Consider the following 23,683-nt stretch of genomic DNA (forward strand, 5'->3'; position numbering starts at 1 on the left):
GCACTACCTGAAGCAAACGCACTACCTGAAGCAAACACACTACTTAAAGCAAACGCACTACCTCAAGCAAACGCAGTAACTGAAGCAGACACACTAACTGAAGCAGACACACTACCTATAGCAAACACACTAACTGAAGCAGACACACTACCTATAGCAAACACACTAACTGAAGCAGACACACTACCTATAGCAAACACACTAACTGAAGCAGACACACTAACTGAAGCAGACACACTACTTAAAGCAGACACACTACTTGAAGCCGTGTTAGTGCACATGAGCGCGCCTCACTGGCTATCTCATGGCAGGCCGCCCTCAGGTTAGCACTGCTGTTGATAGCACTGTTAGCTCTGTCTGCACTGTTAGCTGTTGTTAGCTCTGTTAGCTGTTGTTAGCTCTGTTAGCTGTTGTTTGCTCTGTTAGCTGTTGTTTGTACAGTTAGCTCTGTCTGCACTGTTAGCCGTTGTTTGTAATGTTAGCTGTTATTTGCGTTGTTAGCTCTGTCTGCACTGTTAGCTGTTGTTAGCTCTGTTAGCTGTTGTCTGCACTGTTAGCCGTTGTTTGTAATGTTAGCTCTGTTTGCACTGTTAGCTCTGTTAGCTGCGAGCAGCTGCGATTGCGTTGTAATGAAATATGAATGAACTCTGCCGTCTAATCAGAAACTTTATCCCCAAATAAAGAAAACAGAAAAACAGTTTTACAGTCATCAAAATGAAGTGTTAGATTATTGATGCAATACCTGTACAGTAAAATATATTAATATTCATGTTCATCAGTGTGTGGATGGTTCCTCCACTTCTGACGCGCGCCTCGTGTTTCATAACGCTCACACATCACAGTTTTAGTTCACTTCTGTTGTGGGTCTTTTTTCCGCGCTTCATCTTTGCTGCTGTGGGATCAATACAGATCTTATCTTGGTTCATCCTAAACCCTTCTCTACAAAGCCAGTAGCAACTCATCAGATGCAGATAAAATAAAAGCGCACCATCCGCTTTTGATATAAAGTGGAGTTAAAATACATGAAAATAGGTCCACTCGGAGCCCCAAACCCACACCGGAGAGCCGTTCTGGAGCGAATGTGGGGGAACGTCTACTGGGAATGAGCAGGATTAGGAATATATTAACTCATATATGAACTCTGCCTCTCAAAGCTAAAATATTTCTCATCAAACTCAACACTCTGTACCGCCGGCAGACCTCCGATATGATTTATGAAACGAGATTTAACGGGCAACCGTGAGCACCAAAGCCCGGCTCGCTTTGTGTGAGGAAAAATAAAACGTTGATTTCCACGGTTGCAGGTTGGACAAATGAAAACATTTTTACATCCCAATATTATTCAGGAGGCTCAACATTTCCATTTGGGGCATGAAGCCATCATCCCCCATCCGGTGTAAGCCCCCATCATGACTAGGCTGGTATTACCTGGAGTATCTCATTCAATGTTATTTTATTTTTCTGTGGTCACGCCGAGTTCTCTTTTCATAATAATATCCACAGTATTCAGCTTGATTATGTATGCTGGGGTATTTGTGATTAGGATATGAATATGCATATGAACAGCTTAGCCCAAATATGACCTCAACTGGAGTGTGAGCACCGTGTCCTCTCTCGCTGTGTGACTGCGCTCGCCGGTGCGATGTCACTTTCACTGGAATATTGTCATAAGCTTAAATTAATGGGCCCACCGTGGATACTTGTGACAGAGACAGACGCCGCCATGTTTATTCGCCGATTGAAAAATATAAAAGTGCAATTTATTTGAGGCTTTAAAGTCCGTTACTGGCTACGGTGAGGAACTTTTAGCTGGTTGTGAAACAGTCCCAATTTAATACCGATGCCTCTGGATGACCTCATAAGTATAGTTATTCGTCACGCTTGTTAACAGCGCCGACCGGGGTCAGATTTCTGGCGGAATCGGATGAAATCATGAAGGCCAACAGACACAGATCCGGCCTCGATCTGCAGTTGGAACAGACCGTGGGACTAAAACAAGAGCTTTTCAAAAAAAAAAAAAAAAAGGTAATCTGGTGCTCGGCAGACAGTACCGCTTTTGTCCACAGGGACCGCCAGAATCAACACAAAATAAAAGTTCCTATAGCAGGTAGCTTTAAATAAGCATTTCTGTGTGTTTGAGCCCCACATTCATTACGATGCGTCACATTTTATGAGAATGATGTTACGTTTTGTCGATCAAATCTTTATGTGCAAAATCTAAGATGAATTACAGTGGCCTCTTGAAGTTAGCGGCGTATGAAGAAGCATAAAACATAAAAAGTACATTCCTGACCTTCCACCACTGCGTCATGTGCACCACCTTTTATTGTATTTCAGTGTATGCTGTCTTTCATTTACCAGAAGCAGGTAGTCTTATTGAGGGAGAAAGTATTTTTCTCAGAACAGGAATCAGAAAAAAATGGCCGAGTATAGAGCTTCCTAATGCGGGGGGTTGGGGGGGAGGGGTTGGGTCTTTGCCAAATGAAGGCTGGTTCAATTCCAGTCTCCTTGTTATCGCTCGGCCTCACAGTACACCGGAAGGCAACACGAGTCTTTGAAGGCTCTGAGGGATGAAACCTCTAATAAGTCCTCCAGACCTCTATTAGGTCTGGATTGATTTTTTTTCATTTTTTTTGACATGAAAAGTTTGGGCAGCAATCTTCTAACTTTACAGAACGTGTCAGTGAGTTCCTCCAGAGCCGGAGACATCTGCAATATCTAAAGGCTTTTAAAGATAGTATTATTTGGGGGGCTTCTGTACCTCTTGGTTCCCCGTGTTCAAGTAGTCGTATGAGCCCCAAAGAGGGTCTAATACGCGTGTTATTTTATATGATTTTCTTTATTTAAAAACACTTTTATCCCATGTTTTGACCATAACTATGAATATCTAGCATGATATGAGCAAGATTCCCTCAAAAAGCCTCCTCAAGCGGTCCCCGAGTTTTTCAAAATGTCGGGTTCTGGGCCTGAACACAGACACCTTTTTGAAAGATTATGATCTAAATAATCAGAATCTGCCACACAAATCACAATCCAACAAATAAGTGGCATTTTAGGAAGGATATTCAGTAAAAAAAATAAATAATTGTTTGGTTAAAAAATGAAAAAAAAGGGGCTAAATGGGTTAAATCAACTCCCGAGGGGGGTCGGGGGGCTCAGGCTGACGTGCCCCTCTCAGAGCAGCAGTGGGGCCCCTTACGATCTTTTGGGCGCCCCTGGAGCTTTGCTGGTTCCGCAGCGCCCTTTGGAGACGGGTCTCGTCCTCCCGGTTGCATTTTAAACAGGATGCACTCCGTCTTGTGATGACAGGTGAGTCCAGGAGGAGCTGCGCACCGCCAGGGCCGCGCTGGAGCGCACGAACCCGGTTGCACCGCCCTCCCGCTACCGGGGAGGAGAGAGAGGAGGAGAGAGAGAGAGGAGGAGGAGAGAGAGGAGGAGGAGAGAGAGGAGGGAGAGGAGAGGAGAGCGGAGCATCAACAGTCGCGTCTTCGGGGACGTGGAGGCGAATCTTGCGACTAGAAATGCATCCCCTCCTCCTTCTCCTCCACCCGTGCGATTCTCAAAGTTTGTCTTCCTGAAGCGGTGAGGACGCAGAGGAAGAACAACCGCGCGCGCGCGAGCGAGAGAGAGAGAGAGAGAGAGAGAGAGAGAGAGAGAGAGAGAGAGAGAGAGAGAGAGAAAGAGAGAAAGAAGGAGTAGAGGGAACAACTCGAGCATCAGCCGCTGCAGACATTTCCAGCGGTGTTTGTCCGCCTCCCTCGTCGATCGGGATCGCGGAGCTCCTCGGAGCCGGTTGTCCGGATCCATCCACCCGGGCTGCGGGAGACGAACCGGGACGCCGCCTCGCGGACACCTGCGTGCGGGCTCCGGACCCGCGTGGAGGTGAGTGCCGACGCGCTGCTCCTGCGGTGATTCGTGTACGTCGAGGTGACCCGCAGGTAGAGGAGGCCACGTGGGGCCGATACCTGTACCCGGCATGCACCTGGGTCTCACCCGGCACCGCGGTGCTGTGTTACAGGGATGGAGCTCTCTATAGCAGGGTTTTATTTTGCAGTCATGGAAAACCTGGAAAAGTCATGGACATTTTAAAATGTTTCCTTCCAGGCCTGGAAAGGTATTTGAAGAAAATGAAATCCCTAAAAGTGGAGTGAAAGTCATGTCAACGTGTTCTATTCATGTGTTCATGACGTTCATTAACGCTGAGTTTGAAATAATTCATATTCTTTCTAAAAGAAATACGCTCAAAATATAAGCAGGTGAACGCTCTCGTCCTCATTGTTTGTTTAAATATGACATTTTATTACTTTTTCATGGATACACACAGATTTTACCACATGTTTGGTCATGGAAATTTTGGTTTAAAGTCATGGAAATCCACTAGTCGACATGTGTATGAGCCCAGTACCGAGATGGAGCTCTTATAAAAAGTCATAATATTACAGCCTCATCATGTGTTGTGTGTTTTCTGATAAGATCAGGAATATTAAAATGTAATAAGTCAATCTCAGACAGCCACTAGAGGAACTCCAGAGTAAAAGAGTCCAGATCTTTAAATGCCTTGAGGCAGATTAAAGCTCCCCTGATGAAATATAGAACAGCAGGAGGCTTTGGGCATGAATGTAATATTTGGCAGCCAAATAAACACGTGGTGTCAGGTCAACGTGTACAAATACGTAGTAGAACTTAGTGTGATGATCTTTCTAACATGACATCTTTATATCTGGTGCATTCGTGCTAAATTAACTAACAGTTGTAAAAAAAGTGAGGATATCGCTGCTTTTTTTTGTTGAATACGTCAACATCCCCTCATGAGTCTCCTTTTCCTCTTTTTACAGACTGAATTAGTAAATGTTGAGTAAATTGCAACAGAACCAGTCAGTCAAATAATATCAACCACCTTGCATTTGAAATATGACTTATGGATGAAACTATACCTGCTTGTTATGTATTGGTGCATCTGCTTGAGTCTCAGCCCCTCTGTTGTGGAACCTGAGGCGTTCAAGGTCCAGGAAGTAAGTTCGGGCATTTTTGCTTACCAGAAACCACGGTTCACGAAAATCTGCATAAAATTAATTACTAAAAATATTTAACTTCACTTAATCAAAGTCAGACTTTGCAGAGATACCGTTAACATATAGTGATATTTTATAGTAGAAAATAAAGTTATAAAATAATTAAAAAGAGGAAATACATCCTGGAAGTTTGAATTCTTTTAGATTTTGTATTCTTTCCTGTGTTCTTTCATCACCTAATGAACCAGTAACACATAATCTGTTACATGAACCTCTTAACTGGCATCACGAGTGTTTTCTGTATGTTATATGTTTTGTAATTATTCAAACAGCCCTTGTGGTTGAGGAGATATTCAGTGTTTAGTCTGGGGACGCAAACCATTCGTAACATTTGAGAAAAATGGCCGGGACTTGAGCAGAGTTAACGAGTTAAAAGAGCACGCACCCCACAAACACAACAAACTCTCTCCCAGTGTCATTCCTAAAAATATTCTGAAGGTTTTCACAGACATGTTTGCTCATACATCATTCATAGCCTAATTTATACAACATTTCATTCCTAAAAACATTTTGTAAATCGTTTTTTTTGGCGGGCAGTTGACTGTTTTCTGATTCACGGAGCGGTTTGAAGAGAGACTCTACAGGCTAACATTAGCACATATTTGATAGGATAAGACCTCATTTGCATATTTAAAACACACAACTTCATAAAAATTGTACCGCAAATATAATTGTCTAGTTGGAAGTGATGAACTTGGGATGTTTCATGGCGACGTTTATGAATTTAAAATCTCCGCCTCTCTTGCGTCGGCCCTTAAGATCTCAAACTTATTTTCTGAAAAACCGCTATAATCGCCATATAGAAAAGAAAGAAAAGAAAGTGATTCCAGCGCATGAACGCTGGGCGTGCATGAACGCGTCGCCGAAGGCACACATTGTCCCTTTTAAAGTTGGCGAAAGGATCGCATCGCGGTCCGGAGCTGCTCGTATGACAGCTCCATGGCTCATCTTAAAGGCCCGTAGCAAGAAAAAAAAAAAAAAAAAACAGCAGCTCATTACAAGCGCAGCGGCTCGGCTTCCTCCGGCAGGAGGCTGCCGGCTCATTAGGGGTCACCGAGGGGCGAGTCGCCCTCCATGAGCCTCGGCTTGTTACCGCGGCACTCTGCGAAACCGCCGGTAATTGGAATGAATTCATTCTCCCTGACAGATTGAGGAGGCACACGCGCGTCAGTAAAACTATCTCCGCGCTGTGTGGAAGCTCACTGCCGCGTTCGGGCTCGACGGCATTAGACGGACTGCCCCTCTGGATTAGCGTGTTGTCGACACAACAACATAAAACACCGTAGAAGAAGAAGGACACAGTTGTGCTCCCTGTGTTTGCGATCTGTATGAAAAAAAGAGGCACCAGTCTGGACGTGGTTCTGTGTTCCAGTCCGTTCGAGTTCAGTATCCACTATTTGTTAGGTTGGGTTAGTAACAATCCAGATTGACATCATTATTTTTGATTTACTTGTAAAAGGAATGGCAGGATTCAGTTTCGACATTGATGAGAAGACTCCTGACAGACGAGCGACTCGAGGTTAACCAATTAAAAACCAGAGCAGCTTCAGAGTAAAACCAGTGTCTCAAAACGTACAATATCTCTCCTGACCACCAGGGGGCGACTCCTCCGGTTGTATAGAAGTCTATGCTTCATGTGTTGAAGCTGCATTCTTTCTCCTGACCACCAGAGGGAGACTCCTCTGGTTGTATGTAAGTCTATGCTTCATGTGTTAAAGCTGCATTCTTTCTCCTGACCACCAGGGGGAGACTCCTCTGGTTGTATAGAAGTCTATGCTTCATGTGTTAAAGCTGCATTCTCTCTCCTGACCACCAGGGGGTGACTCCTCTGGTTGTATAGAAGTCTATGCTTCATGTGTTAGAGCTTAAATTCTATGCTTCAGAAAGGCGAGCCAGCAACAAAAACTAAAAATAGACCAGGTGTGTAAAGACAGTGGACATCGACACATCGGCCTAAAGGGTTGCACCGGTTGCTGTGCACCCGTGGTCATACTGGACATGGGTACAGAGCAGAAGCCCTTCTGGTGCAGTGTGTGCTTAATCTCTTCAAGCTTAGAAAAAAAAATCAAATAAAATGAGTCGTGCTTTTTTTTGCATCCATTCATTCTCCTGTACAGGTATAGTTTAAATAATCTCGTTCTTATTCTCAGTAGTGAGGCAGCAGCTCCCAATAAACCTGAAGAAATTAATCCCTCTAACTTTTTGGACAGAATTACATGCAGGTTGTTTTTGTCTGTTGCCTTGTCGCAGTCGACGCAGTCATTTTTTACAAAAAAAACAACGGCCATCCTTAGAAGACATTTATGCTTGTAACTCGCTCGAAATTTGTATTTATCTTCCAGGATTTGTCAGTTTGGTTCAATATTTTCACTCTCACTCATTAACATGTATCAATATTTTTCATCATTTCTTGTTTTACGCAGGTTGTTTAATTCTGCTGCTGTTAAAAATGATAGACTTTCATTTTTGGATCTCCAGAAAACTCTGGTAGAGACCTGTCAATCACCTTATGGCCCCGCCCTTAAAGCGTCCCCTGATTTATGGTCTGTTTGACTCTAAATTACCACAATGTACTAAATGAACATCATGCTGTATTTAGAAAGACTTTAAACTCGAGATTGAGACATAAACTCATGTTTACAATGTTTACTGAGGGAATACATCAAGAGAGAAGTAGAGTCATTTATATAGACTTCTATACAACCAGAGGAGTCACCCCCTGGTGGTCAGGAGAGAGAATACAGATTTAACACATGAAGCATAGACTTCTATACAACCAGAGGAGTCACATTATTGTGAGGGAGAATGCAAGGTTTAGGCACTGCTGGTTCTTTCACAGTGTTTACTGAGGGAATACACAAAGAGAGAAATAGAGTACATTTCTGATAGACTTCTATACAACCAGTCGAGAGAATACAAGTCTTGAGACACTTCGGTTCTGACGAGTGAAGCCAATGCGGGAGGTTGCTGCCTGGTACGAGCTCACCAGACAGAAAAAATAACAAAAATGTTGTTGCACCAGATCCAATACCTCCCCATCAACATCAGGTGATTAAAGGAAACAATACAAAAGAAAAAGACAACATTTCTCACAGTGAAAGATGAACCTTTGACCCCTTCCCCAAGAGACACCGATTAATGCAACGGCATTCGCGAGTCATTCAGGTACTCTGCACGGCCGCTCTCTTGATTATGTCCCGCGAAAGGTTAGACAAATGCCACGAATAATTGTCCTTCCTGCCTCTCGACCCGCGCTCTGTACCCCCCGCGGTGTCGAGCTACGTTGATTATCCGAGGTGTCGCTGGGGGGGTCACCGACGTTTGCTCGGCGGGAATCTGTCTGGTGGCCCCGCCGAGCTGGGAAACTCGGAAAGGGGAAGCGAGGCGACGTGAGGAATCCGAGCTCATCCGCATGTGAAGGAGGAATCTCAACGACTGCGAGCGTGTGACCGACTTCCTGCCCGGCTCAAAGCGTGAAAGAGCGGACCGCACTCGCAGCGATGTCAAGTATATCAGAGGGAAGGAGCGTTAAAAAAAAAAAAAAAAAAAACTCCAGGCACGAATCCAGACTTTATATTCACACACTGGGAGACGCCTTGATGTAGCCGTCAAGCGCTTAGCTGGTTCAGTGAGCATCGTGCAAAGCTTGAATATCATGTTTATTAAGAGGGGGGTTAGAGGAGGAGTGGAGGGGGGGGGGGAGGAGTCCCGGGCTTTTTGGGTATAATATTCGCTCCCATATGCTCAACATAATGTTTCCCCTTCTAGTTCAGGAAGACAGACTCAGACACCCGGCGTGTTTTTAGATATCGAGTTCACCTTGAACGCCGGCATCTGTTGTGGAAGTTTGTGCACAGGTGCTTTTAACTGAAGTGATCCCGAGAATCCCAACAGATACTCCCCCGGGGTGTCGGGAGATAATGATGCCGAGAGGTCCATTTTCCCTCCATTTTCACTTTGCCGAGCCATTTCAAATTTACGGTCTATTACCGTAAGTTAGATAAAACAGTGGTCGACCTCTGATGGACGCCGACAGCGCCGTCAAACCCCCACGGATATATTCACTTAGTGCTGAAGGACAGCCGTACTCCAGATTGATACCTTTTCAAGCTTTCTACACCTTTGTAATGTCAGATTGAGTGAGGGAGCAGGAACAAAGTTAAACTCTTCTGTTCCTTGAAGCGTGACAACAAGATTAAAGTCAATAAACATAATACTTTAATGGCAACTTTGACTTTAAATATTTTACATTTGTACATAATAGAAATGGCAATAACTTTCATACTCAGCATGAGGGGCTTTAGGAGGGGGGGGGGGGGGGTCGATACTATAATTATAGTATTGCAATATTTTTTTATTGCAGCGATCTTTTATGATATGAATTCTAAACTTTTTGGACCTCTAATAATAAAATAAATTGCATTTTGATTGATGTGAGTTGAACGGACTGAAAACTTTACCTTCTTGGACACAATAGTTGACAAAGTTTTACTTTGGGGACAATTTGCGGTTGGAAAAAAAAGGGAATAAATCGCAATATATCGCTCGCAATCCTCAATATAGCGCGTTACTCAATATATTGCCATACTCAATATATCGTGATACTCAATATATCAAGATACTCAATATATTGCGATACTCAATATATTGTGATACTCAATATATTGTGATAATTAATATATCGTAAAACTCAATATATTGTGATACTAAATATATCACTCTCCTCAATATATTGCAATACTCAATATATCGCTTTACTCAATATATCGCAATATTCAATATATCGCAGTATTGGGATAAAATCAAATTGTGGCACCTCAGGTTAATTCTCACGTCTACCCAGCATGCATTAGGAGGTGTTTTTTTGTTTTTTTTAAAAGATGACAGCACAAAACACCAGCCCCTCTCCAAATATATGACTTCATGATAATCACCGTCTTGCTTTTGTTTGTAGACCAGCAGCTGTTTACACTGTTATTTAAATGAGCTTCTTCTTTTTCTTAGCTGAATTGAGGCGTGAGAACTAATTGTTTTTGTCATTAGCAGTTTTATTTTGGTAGATTTATTTGGTTGTTGTTCCTTTGTTTTCCCTTTTTTCTTGCTTTGGATTTTAACTGCATGTTAGTTTTTGCAGTGTTTTTGGACAAAGCCCAGGAAGGCGAGTTTCTACCTTGGTGGTGGTGAATGGCGAAACCTGGGAATATGAATAAGTAACATCATGTTCACGTATTGCTGTGAATACTTAATTACTATCATTGGCTGAACTGGCAACCTGGTACCAAATCCAACTACAATGAAACTATCGCATTTCCTCCCATTTCTTTTTTGACGCATCACAAATGAAGCTCGGCGTGACCAGGAGGTCTCTCTACGCTTTATTTATTCATGATGTCGCTCTCACTGCTCACGCTTCCTCGTAATCAGCTCACTCGCCGGGCATTCGCTCTTCAAGTTAAGCCCACAAGACTTGACCGCCGTCTCCATCGGCCAATCAAGTCACTGCTGTCAAACTTTGAGATCTGTTCGTCTCTCGGCTGCTGCCCGATGTCATTTCAGGAGGAACATCCAGAAATAGAGAGGAGGAGGCTTTAACAAGCTGTAACCACCTCTGTCTGAATGTTGTGATACATTAGAAAAACAAAACTCAGGACTTACAGAGATATTGGTTTCTCCAGAGCTCATCTGTTGAGGGTTTTTTTTGCATCCCTTTCTATTCTATTTTGAAATAGTGTGAAGGGAGACGCCTGTGATGGGGAAGGAGAGTAAAGGCCATTAGACAGAAATGATGACGGAGGCTGAAGAGCCGAACGTGCTGGCAAGGCAATTACACATGTCCGATCAAAACAACATGCGAAAGCGGCTCGTTACCCACGATGCATTCATAAAAAAACACCCTGCACATGTCTAGATCAGTCACATTACTGATAGAACATGAAGGCATGAACTCCCTAGGGGAGAGCTATACACACACACACACACACACACACACACACACACACACACACACTCATACTGAAAATACATATGATGCAATTTCAATTTGATTTAACATAGAAAAACTGCTTTTTTGAGGAAGCTCCTGTAAGTCCTGCTTGTGTTTATACCTTTAACATTTGTTAAATAAAACAAGGGTAGCAGTAAACAGTATTTCTGAAAATCTATGCAGATTTTGGACTTGGTGTATATCCTTAAATTACATTAATATACCCGATTTTGCAGAGTTAAGAGAATTGTTCATGTCTACACCTATGCTTACGATTACGGATTTTTTAAACAACTGCTTACAGATTATTCAGATTTGGCTCCCCTTCCTATGTCACAGAATATACTGTATCTCCACCACAGGCTTGAGAACTACCTGCAAAGGTGCACCATATGTTTTCTGCACGAGCCAATCAGAGCAGACTGGGCGGGTCCAGGAGGGGCTCTTAGAGAGACAGGCGCTAAAACATACAGGTACATACAGGTACATTCAGACAGCGGTACAAAAACAATAGTGTGTTTTTTGAACATTAAATTCTTTAAACATGTTTTAGTAGAAATAAAAAATACAAGCATTAACCTGAACATTATTCTAATATGAGCTCATTTTATTAAATACGAAATGGCCTGGATAGCATCCGCAGCAGCACGTCTTGTTAACTCAATCTGAGCATTTTGGCCATTAAAATAAAAGCAAGCCCGGTGTGACAATAGATGAAACTGTCGCAGTTGGAGGTATTTCAAATCCACTGCACTTCCTCTCGCGATTCATCCGTGCTTTAACAATTCCCTTTTACCCCCCAGTGTTTGATTTGGCTCCTCATTTTGACTTTCCTTTGAGAGGGGTTCAAAACCACATTCAGAATATATTCCTTTTATTTTTTTAGGGGGAGCTGAAAGAGATTGGGGTTTGAACTCTCCTCCAGTGCCTCGTGGATGTATGAACCTCGTGCGTTGTGGAGGTTGTAGCGAGACTAAAGCCAAAGGCGACTTCTTAACGTTCCGCCGGTGAAGTCCACAAAATCTACAAACCTATCCAAAGAAAAATTACTTACCTTCTAGCTCCCTGCTGTAGCCAGGTAGTGCTGCTGCTAGCTTACAACCGTAGCCAGCTCGTGCTGCTGCTAGCTTACAACCGTGGCCAGCTAGTGCTGCTGCTAGCTTACAACTGTAGCCAGCTCGTGCTGCTGCTAGCTTACAACCGTAGCCAGCTCGTGCTGCTGCTAGCTTACAACCGTAGCCAGCTCGTGCTGCTGCTAGCTTACAACTGTAGCCAGCTCGTGCTGCTGCTAGCTTACAACCGTAGCCAGCTCGTGCTGCTGCTAGCTTACCGCCGTAGTTAGCTGCGGGGAGCTAGCAGCAGAGCGAGCTGGCTCCGACGGGGAGCTAGCAGCAACGCTAGCTTGCTACGGCAGTAAGCTAGCGGGGACAACCACCGAAGGCAGTAGCGGCTTATAACTGGACTTTTACGATACTTGGATACCAATATCCTAACAACTATGAATAATACTATTTTTAGACCATTTTAAGCCATTATAGCATTATATCTCAAGTACACAAAGAGCAATGACTTTTTCCTTCTTTAGAGTATTTAGAGTCAGGGTCAAGGTCACTCTGAACTTGTGAACATGATATATTTTAGAAGTGGCTTTAGCTAGATGTTAGAAGATGTACTTCTAAAACTCGACCGCACCCCTTCCCTTCAGAGACAGAAAGAGAGTAAACTGTGACAGCTGAGCGGTGAAAACGGGTTCAAACGGGTTCAAACGGGAACAACCAGCTCAGCAAAACCGCTGTCAGGAACGGAGGGAAAAGAAAGTTGCCTATATGGCAACGTTAAGTCAGCTTGTGTTTTGAGGCGGAATGATCAGACACTCACTGAAGTGTGCTTCTCCCGCCTCGTCTTCCCTCTCCGTGGCCGTTTCCCCCCCTCGGCGTCTGGCCCTCCGCTGCTCATTTAGCATAATGTGACTTTTCCGCCCGTTAGCCGCCAAGAAGGGACGCTCAGATCCACAAAGAGCATCTTCGGTTTTTAAGGTTTGAAAAAAATTAAAAACATTTTTCAAAAGGGTCAATTCACCCAAAGGACACACACATACAGACACACACACACACACAGACACACAACTCTGTTTACAAGCCAGAGTGACGTCTACCCGCGTAGACACTTTCTGGTTTCATGTGCTGAGGTTTTGAGATTTCTGCTCCCGACCCAACGCAGTGACACGACAGTGACATTTTTCATCTGAAATACTTTCCAGGACAGACATAGCCCGAGCGGTTGTCAATGTTTTTTGTTGTTGTTGTTGCTTTGAGTAGCACAAACATATTTTCTTTCATTTCCATTGTATTTGGTGTTGGGTGGGAAAAAGCTTCAGAGGAAAATACCTCAGCATCTTGGCATATAAAAGTAAAACAATATGCAAAGCTTGATATTTACCACTAAATTTAACATCTCCGCTGATATGGATGATGACAGGAATTATCTACCGGTATGAATATGTATTTCAAACTTTGTTGAACCTATTGGGATAATTTTAATGTAAAGAAATGCTGAGTAATGCTGGCAGAGGAAAACACATTGGGGAGGAGGAGGAATCATCTGGAGAAGTTTCATGGCAAAATCATTTAGTAACACGTTCGCCCTAAAGTCGTTTTTGCTTTATTTTCTATATTTTGAACCAATATTTTAAGTAGAAATACCGAAATCTCAAAAACTTCCGTTCTCTACAGAATATCTATGAAAGCCCGTTTCTGTAACCAAAACTTATGATATTTTAAGTTGAAATTATAAGCTACTGTCTAGTAAGTCAACATTATGAAATACTATCAGGAGATAGTCATAATTCTGACTTGGCATGATTATAATTTTGAGATATTAAGTCGAAATTATGAGATGCTATTTCAAAATAATGAGACAATAAGTCATAATTATGAGACAGTTAAGTCATAGTGATTTGGCATCTCATAAAACTAAATCAAAATTAGGAGACGGCATCTTAATTTTTTCATCAAATTGTCGTAAACAGGCTTTCATAACTTTCTCATCAAGGAGAGGAAGAAATAAACCCGCTACATGGCTTCAATTATGAAATCTTGTTTTTATGGCCGACACAAAGGAGAAGCCGTGCGATCAGACAGGAGAGCGGAAACGTTGACGGACAGCTCGGCTTTAATGCACAGCTGGAACGAGGAGAGAGGCCGCCGGACTAAACGCGCCGGCGATTACGCGTAGGCGAGCGAAACAATATGTGAAAGCATCTTGTTAGTCACGACGTATAATAAAAGAGCAGTCACATTACTGACGGGGGGTGAAATCCGTTGGAGCTGCACACATTTTAAAAAGGACCAATGACGAGATTTACAAGTTCATTATTGGCACCACGTTTCAGATTTCGGGTATTGTCCTCATTGGGGATTTTGTTTTTCAACACAAGCCAAAAAAAATGTTTAATGATAGTACTCATATATAAGTTAATCGTCCAAATATGTACTCGCAGCTATTCGATGAGCAATGCGTGACTATTTTCTGACATTTCAGACTGACTAAATCATTTAAAATCCCTTTAAATTACACTTTATTTGATCATACCTTTAAAAGTGTTGTATAGGAGGGGGGCCGAGTCATTATATATCCAGTGCGTCAGAGTTGTGCGTGTCTTGTTGTTGTCTCTAATTAAGACTGTAGAGATGATAATGGGAGCTAATGGATTGCTCGACAGCAGCTCCAAAGTGCCAAAGAATCAAAGGAAGACATTGAAATTCCCTCATGAAATATGCAGCAATGACAGGGAAACGAAGCCCCCCAAAAGGCGGGTTGTGTTTGTTTGGAGAGCGGGGACGGAGGCCGGGTTGAAGTAGGTTCTTGCATCGCCGTTGCTTTTTAAACATGCACGCCAGCTGTTGACGGAGGCGGCGAGCAGCTTTGATCAGCGAGAGGAGGTGCGCCGAGGTTGACGTTGCAGATGTGCACCTGAAGGCGACCGAGGCTGCCGTGCACGCGCCGCTTCATTTAGTCTTCATCGAAGCTCCTGTTTGGAAAATGAAGATTTTCAAAGTTACGGCGGAGCTTTGTCTTGAGAAATCCGGCTCTGACTTTGACAGCTGTGATTGCAGGGGAAGGTTTTTCCTTTGTTGCGGCGCTGACCGATTCTTTTATTAATCTTGAGATTTCTTTTGTGCAGAACGCCTCCCAGTGTGTGCAGGTGGTGAATGCAGCAGCGCATCAAAACCCTAAACAGACGCCAGTAAACAATGAAACCTTCATGAATAATTACTTCCAATTGTTTTCCCCCCTGACGGAGGCGCCGGGATTACCAATAAACGGCGGAATATTTACTCCTCCACACTCCCACGGCTGAAGGATCTCACGGAGCCGTTGAACTCGGCTTCGCTGAAAGCTCAGATTGACAAAAAAAGAGCAAACTCCGAAAGTCAGCATTTGTACAAGGCGCCCCGGGGAGGAAATTCAAATAGCAGCGTTGATGCACCTGCGACTGAAGATGTTCATTGTCGTCGCTAATTTATCAGGCAACACAGGTGCTCAGACGGCACACACAGGCCTGGAGATTACTGCTGACTCTCTGGATGTCTGGAGCTCAGAAAACATCTGAAAACAGCTCAAGATAGGAACGTATTTCCAGATGTTTGCCTATTTAACTATAAATATATATAGAGAATAACTTAGCTACTCTCTCTCAACATTTTTCTCAGTTGGTGTAATGTTTTAAAAATTATTATTGGTTTAAACTATACAGCTAAATTGGTTTACGTTAAGAACATTCAATTTCATCGTTCAGAAGTGGCTTGGACTCATTTAAAAATGTCATTAAACTTGCATTCGTAATAAGACTTTGTCGTCTAAAAATGGCTACCACAGTGTGCTACTACTACTGGTTGCAACATGAAACAAGATGGCGTCAGATGGCGATGGCCAAAACGCAAGCCCAAGGCTTAAAAAAAGTAGTTTGTGAAGCAATGTGTGACGTCGTGTGATGACGTCCACTTCTTAACTTCTTATGTATTGCAGTATGGAAAAAAATGTATATCTGCAAAAACAAAATCAGTCAATAAGACACATTTTTGGAAAGATTAGGACCTGAAGAATGAGAATCTGCACCAAAAATCACAATAAAACAAAACCTCGGCCTGTTAGGAAGGAGTTTCAGTCCAAAAACTGTGTCGTTCGATTAAAAAATTTGAAAAATTACGTATTTTATGCCAAAGGATTGCCTGAATGGGGCATGCTGGGACTTAAAATGGGCGCGGGAGGATTTTCGCGCGCGGTTTCCAAAAGGTTAATGTTCCTGATACATTGAACATCACTTCTTGACGAGAAAACCAGTTTATCTTCATGGATCAACGTCGCACCCCCCAGGTTTAGAACTACTGCTCCGTGAGAAGATGTTCAATCTAAACCCTTCACGCTGGCAGGAGATTGACTTGGTTACATCACTTGTGTTTTGTCTCATTCATTATGAATAGTGCTATGTGCCTGCAGTGAGGCTCACTCAATGCGCTGCCTTTTCTTGACAGCGGGTTTGATGCGGAGAAAATGACACTGGTATAAGCGCGAGTGCCATAAGCCAGCAGTTATGCAACCCGCTGCGTTCTGCCTCCTGCAGAAGTGAATCAACTCGCTGCTGTCGGTGGACCAAGAACCGGACTCTGTAATCTCACCGACGAGTGACGCAAAGTCAGAGTCCAACTGGTTCAGCCGCCTCTGGTTGTAAAACTTTACGACATCAAAGATTACTCTGTTGAGTCTCAACGTTTAGGAGTTGGCTTGAAATTTTATAGATTTAGGACGCGAATTGGCAGGCCGAGTCAAGACCGAGACTGACTGAGAGAGTCAAGACTAAGACAGACTGAGAGTCAAGACCAAGACAGACTGAGAGTCAAGACTAAGACAGACTGAGAGTCAAGACCAAGACAGACTGAGAGATTCAAGACCAAGACAGACTGAGAGAGTCAAGACAAACTGAGAGAGTCAAGACTAAGACAGACTGAGAGTCAAGACTAAGACAGACTGAGACTCAAGACTAAGACAGACTGAGAGAGTCAAGACAGACTGAGAGAGTCAAGACCAAGACAGACTGAGAGTCAAGACCAAGACAGACTGAGAGAGTCAAGACAAACTGAGAGAGTCAAGACTAAGACAGACTGAGAGAGTCAAAACTAAGGCAGACTGAGAGAGTCAAGACCAAGACAGACTGAGAGAGTCAAGACAAACTGAGAGAGTCAAGACTAAGACAGACTGAGAGTCAAGACTAAGACAGACTGAGACTCAAGACTAAGACAGACTGAGAGAGTCAAGACAGACTGAGAGAGTCAAGACCAAGACAGACTGAGAGTCAAGACTAAGACAGACTGAGAGAGTCAAGACAAACTGAGAGAGTCAAGACCAAGACAGACTGAGAGTCAAGACTAAGACAGACTGAGAGAGTCAAGACAGACTGAGAGAGTCAAGACTAAGGCATACTGAGAGAGTCAAAACTAAGGCAGACTGAGAGTCAAGACAAACTGAGAAAGTTAAGACTAAGACAGACTGAGAGTCAAGACTAAGGCAGACTGAGAGAGTCAAGACAGACTGAGAGAGTCAAAACTAAGGCAGACTGAGAGTCAAGACAAACTGAGAGAGTCAAGACGAAGACAGACTGAGAGTCAAGACTAAGACAGACTGAGAGAGTCAAGACCAAGACTTTATTGGGTCGAGACCAAGTCCCACAATGCATGACACACTTAGGAGAAAACCATTAGTACTCCTAAAATTGATTTACATTATTCTAAAACAACCACAGAAAACGGATGAAGTTTACCTCTCATTCCCCTTGGTTTTTTACCATATATATATATATATATATATATATATATATATATATATATATATATATATATATATATATATATATATATATATATATGTATAGATATAGATATAGATATAGATATAGATAGATATAGAAGTGAAAATGGGAGAAATGTGTGAATATACAAATCAGAAACAGGTGGTTTAGTAAAAACCCTGCAGTTGTAATATTCTAGAAATGATATCTTCGTCTAAGAGCAAGACAAGTCAGAAATGCGACAGATCTTAAAAAAGAGACTTTCAAAAAAAGGTCTCCAGACGAAGACCGAGAACGAACTGGCAAGAAAAGACTTGGATACAGTTTGTACTCCACAGTACAAACTGTATCTAACAAGGTTGGAAAGGTTAAATCAAATTAACTCCGAAATGCCCAGAACTCAATGTGCTCATTCTCGAGCCACGACCGTCAAAGTGTTTTCACGTTGACGCATCGCCTCGGACACGCGGATCTCCGCTCCATTTAACCGGCTAACGGAAATAAAAATAAAAATAAAATAGGACTCGTGCCGCCGCGCACCTGGAGCCGCAGCAGAAACCTGTTGAAACGGTTCTCACATTTCCTCCGCCGCCGCCGCCGCTGCAAGAAAAAGAGAGAGAGAGATCGATAAACGTCAGAGATGACTTAATGTCCTGTTATTTCGGCCACCTGCGATCCAAAATCCAATTCCGCCAGCTCCGTGTCCTCAGGTGCACACATCCTCCGTCACCCCGTTTTAAATTGAGCTCATGCATTATTGAGGTCCGTCCCGCTGCTCCGACCCTTAACTGTAATTAGTTTTGCCCAACACTTCTCGTCATGATACACTTTGTGAGCCGTGGGAGAAGGAAGGAGGGGGGGGAGGGGAAGGGAGAACACGTTGGCCCTTTAAAAAAAAAAAAAAAAAGACGAGAAACGTGGGAAAAGTGCAGGAGAGCAAGGTGGAGAGAGCCAATAAGAGAGCAGGGGGGGTTTGCAGATACTGTTAGTGGCACCTTGGCGAGGAGAGTTGTGCTTTGGGGGATACGGGGGCGGGGGAGGGAGGGATGGGGGGAGGCTCATGAGAGAGTGTGGACGAATGAGAAAAAAGGAAGGGGAGGTGGAGGAGAGAGAGAGAGAGAGAGAGAACATCCATTCGCGGGAGTGGGAAGACAAAAAAAAAAAGGAAAAAGATCCACATCGACAGGCTACTCACCGCCTTGACAATGAGTGTTTATCCCACTTGTGCGAGAGCCAGTTATCTGCTCCCGCATGAGTCATGGAGATCATTTAGACCGGCGGCGGGCGCGGAGCATCGGCGGAGCTCCCTCTCGGTACTCACCCCGTAACAAACACAGCAACAGCAACAACACACACACACACACACACACAAAAAGGACAGAGCGCGGAGATGCGGTTACATGCTTTTAGACAGGTGAGTGTGCTAATTTTCTTTCTTCACGCCTGCACACAAGAAGCAAAGCGCTGCTCCCCGTCCGGGCGGATGGATGTCTTAGTGGAGGGATAGCCGACTCCTCTCCGGCTGCATCCGTAATCTCTTCTCGTTTCTCTCCTCCCTTTCAAGAAGATCCCCCTCCTTCCCCTCCTGCCTCTGCTCCTCCGTCGTTCTTGCTGTATCTTCCTTTCTGTCACCGAGACGATGTCCGATCACCGGGCTCAAATAACTCATTTTTCAGACGTGCGGTGCAGCTGGTCGCCACCCCCCCCCAGGCGGCGAGGGCTGCAAGCGGGCGACGCTCGCCTGTTTGATGACCCAACTTCCTGGGGGTCGTAGTTCCCTGATCCTCACACCAGCTGACGTCCTTATCGGCATGACTGGGTGTCTAAATGCTAAACTGTTGTTATCTCTAGTCAGTGATGCGTCTTCACATCCTCGACAACTCAGACTTCCATAACTCGCACTCCCACCGGCTTCTTTGCATCGCCCCCGAACCCCAACAAAACTGTGAGAACTTCATTTGACTTTTATCATTTTTTTTTGGAGCTACTCACCGTGCTCGCAGCAGAGGTTACCAAACCTGGGTTTGAGACGCTCCGCTTGGCTCCATTTCTCACCATTGTCTGCTTCGCGGTGATTAACTGCCTCGCGCTTCGGGCTCGGGCGATTTCTGCTTTTGTGTGGAGCGCCACCGGCTTGCATGCAGGCTTTTTGGCGGACGGGACCGCGTGGAGGGGCTGGGTGGGGGAGGCGGAGGCGGCGGCGGCGGCGGCTGCCGCCAGGATCGGAGGGGAGGGTCAGCTGATCGGCAGAGAGATTTATGACCCCCGCGAGAACAAAGCTGTGTCTGCTGAGGGACGGATAAACCATAAATCAGGTGAAGAAGTGGGTCAGGCCGGGTCAGTGCTCACAGGGTTTTTCTTTTCCTCCCACACCTGAATGACCATGTGACACTTTTTTTTAAAAGTGCTTTTCACACCTGTTGTCCGTTAGCTAGACTTTGCAATCACGTTAGCTAACGACATTCAAACCTGCCGTTACCTCCTTGTGAGCGAATCGTCGGCCTTTTTTGGTCTCCTCTCGTTTTAAATCATCCTAATTATGGGATGTTTGGTCTTCTCAAGGGGGGGGGGGGGACTGTTCCACTGATTGCTCTGGCTGATTTCAGTCCGTTTGATTCTGATCGCTGGGTTCGACTGGTTTGGCGATTCGTCTTCCTCGAGGCCCGCCGGAGCCAACGTGAGAAATTGATTTTTCCTGCAGAAGGATTAGCAGTGGCGTGACAGCTGTAGGCATGCATTACATTACAGTAAGCTAAACATATTCCTTATTATCTGTTGTGTAAGAAGACGAATACTTTACCAAAAAAAAAAAAAAAGAAATCGCACAGGCGTACAGCAGACTCTACTTTCAAGGTAGTGGGCGACGGGCCTGGAAATAGCAGTAAATAGCTCGAAGCAGTGTGTTGTTTTTTTTTGTGAAAGTTCAGACAGTTTGAGTGGGGAGATGAATAGTCGCAGCCAGGAAGGACGGATTTTAATTTATTTGTGTCTGTAGAGTGAAATATATGATTAAAATGCCCCACAATGATAAAGATAAGCAGTTATGCAAAACAAGCATCATTGTGGGAACTATCTGAAACTCTCCCCCCAACCCCATTAAACATTTAGAAAATCAACTTTAAGTAACAGAAACCAATGAGAAGTCGGTCATGCTGATCTCTTTAAAAAGCTCTCCTGGATGCGTTCGCCTTCAGAAGAGCTCAAACACACCAGCAGGTCTCATGTGATGAGTTAATAAGTATAATAATACTTACTAAACTCTTGAAAAACTACGTCAGTCGCCGTCTGCACAGATATTTTCCTTTTTTTTATTCAGGAAGTGACGAAACCTCCGCAGCCTCGCGTCGTCTTCTGAGCTTCATGTTAATTTAAACGTGCTAACGGAAGTATTTCAGAGCTTTTTGTGTTGTTTTTTTTCTCACGCCTTCAGCATCCACGTTCTCCGTCACCGGGAGTCATTACGCGGAGGTCTGTGTCGCCGTGATGGCTTTCTACCGTCGGCGTCGGCGCCGTAATGGGTTACACAAACTGCATAATCAAGTCTCCGGGGGTCGGCCATTAGCCCTGCGTCTGGGGTGTAACGCGGGCGGTCCGGTCTTCTCGTAACATTAGTCTGCATTTGGCTCAGGACTTTACTGGAAAAGTGTTTTTTTTCCCCATTAAAATGATTCCCACAGCAGCGCAGTGGCATTGTTATTTGAGCTAACGCGACCGTGTCAACAATGAAGTCTGAATGAAGAATAAAAACATGGCATTGAGACGTATGTTATTGGAAATGTTTTCTTTTTTAACGTGCACCCGGTCGCACACTTGGCTCCTCGCAGTCCCGGCACTCTTTTCAGGCGTTAACTTTGGCTTCAGGAGGCAGGAAAAGCGAACGTCTTTAGCTCTTCTGCGTACGACTGTTGGGGGAAAACTTCACGTTGTCAAAGTGGAAAGAAACTTTCCTAGAGCCAGACACAAAATAGTGAAGTTAAGAGTTTCGTCTCCCACGGTGCAACTGATGGTTAACTGTTATATTCCGCTTTCAAAAACAAAAAAGACATCTTTCATTCGCGCATAATCGTCGTCGTCGTCACAAGCTTTTGACAACATGTAATTAAAATCTCCGATTAATTGATTCCTCTGAATTTCAGACGCTCTGCAACCTTTCGGCGGTTCGTCTTCGGAGAGGCCGCCGCGCTTTGAAGTGACATATTTCATTGTGCTTTGAAATTCAACATCAGGCGCGCATCTGTTCTATGGGTTTAACTCGCAGACATCATCGAGCGTGATAATTCCTCCCCAGACAGCCTTGAAAGAGCCGTAAAGTCATATGCGGCGAATTGATGGCCTTATGCTTCGTGGGAAATAAATTCGTATGGTGAGGGTGTTTTTTTTTAATAAAAATCACGGCATAAAAACACAACGTGCCGGGTGTCACTTTTCTTAAAAAGGATTTCGAGACATTTTTTGTGATCCCTCACCGGTTTCCCGCCCATGAAGCCAACGGGGAACGACACTACTTTCCCAGGAAAGGAATATCACGTTGCAAAAACTTAAATGTGCATTGTTTGAGAGGAAACTGCACGCTCAGCAGCTCATTTGCATTGACGGATTAATAAAAGAAAAACCTGTTTGAATTGTTATTCCTTAAATAGTATGCTTTTTTATTTTTAAAGCTTCTATAACGTCGGTGTCCTCTTTGTTTCTGCAGCCGACACACTGCAGAGAGCCCGGACACACCAAGCCCGAGTCTTAATGGGATGCAGCCAGATACAATATTAATGTCAAGGTGAGAATGAAGGAATGCAACACACACACACACACACACACACACACACACACACACACACACACACACACACACAAGTGCTTTATCTCTTCTCTTGTCACTGATCCAGTATAAATGCAGCTTTCCGCTGCTGGCAGCCAAACCTGTGCTTTGTTTAATGGCGCCACAAACCTTAACGTTAAAGCAATGGTTCAAACGTTTTTGTTTTACGCCACCGTGACGTCTAATGTTTTAATTAGATTCTTGAAATCACGAGGCAATGTGGAAGTGCTCATTTTGTTGTCCAGTGCGGCAGGAAGTAAGAGATCAAGACGGGAGCATTTTACTGATAATGCGACATTGTGAAAAACTACATTTGTGTTGACATCGGTGGGAGACCGAGTAGCGTTAGCCGCTAGCAGCTGGTGGGCAGCGCGGTCTAGCTAACAAAGATGAATTATAGCATTAACATGGTGTGTTTCAATTGAGTCTTTAAGAATGTGTTGTTTTTGGTGTAAGGTTTGATTATTGGGGACTTTATAATACATTCGCCAAAAACCTGTATTTAAACAGTATTGGTGTTAACATCGGTAGGAGACCGAGTAGCGTTAGCCGCTAGCAGCCGGTGGGCAGCTCGGTCTAGCTAACGAAGGTGAATTAGACCATTACGATGGTGTGTTTCAACGGAGTCTTTAAAAATGTGTTGTTTTTGGTGAAAGGTTTGAGGGTAATTATCAGGGACTTAATAATATATTTGCCAAAAACCTGTATTTAAACAGTAATACATGCAGCGCATGTCGAATTCATGAGATTATTTTTTTCCTTTTACGTGGCATCGAATTGTTTTTTGAGAACCGTGGAATTTCCCTGGTATTGGTATCGACTGCTTAACTTCTGGTATTGTGTAATGATTAAAAACATGTATGTATATATTCATATACATGCACAGTTGTCACATCGCTCTGAATATGTTCGCTTGGTTCACCATGAAGACTGAAAACAGGAGTTAACCGCGAGTAACCACCTCCTTC

The 23,683-nt window shown here is 43.9% G+C and overlaps 1 protein-coding gene across 4 annotated transcripts in view; it reads left to right on the forward strand.

Annotated features, from left to right (window-relative positions):
- The first annotated feature begins 3,694 nt into the window (after positions 1–3,694).
- Positions 3,695–23,683, forward strand: part of LOC137803569 (alpha-1,3-mannosyl-glycoprotein 4-beta-N-acetylglucosaminyltransferase C-like) — a 113,265-nt gene continuing 93,276 nt past the window's right edge. For 3 of the 4 annotated variants that reach the window (XM_068602123.1, XM_068602122.1, XM_068602125.1), the window contains exons 1-2: positions 19,048–19,313; positions 22,596–22,673. The gene's annotated coding sequence lies outside the window, so the exon portion shown is untranslated. Of the gene's footprint in view, positions 3,883–19,047; positions 19,314–22,595; positions 22,674–23,683 lie in introns of those variants that run through there. The other variant, XM_068602124.1, reaches the window with a different exon arrangement.

Source organism: Clinocottus analis, unplaced genomic scaffold, assembly GCF_023055335.1.
Source record: "Clinocottus analis isolate CAN_PGR_092001 unplaced genomic scaffold, fCliAna1.0.p SCAF_6, whole genome shotgun sequence".
In the NCBI taxonomy this organism is placed as follows: Eukaryota; Metazoa; Chordata; class Actinopteri; order Perciformes; family Cottidae; genus Clinocottus; species Clinocottus analis.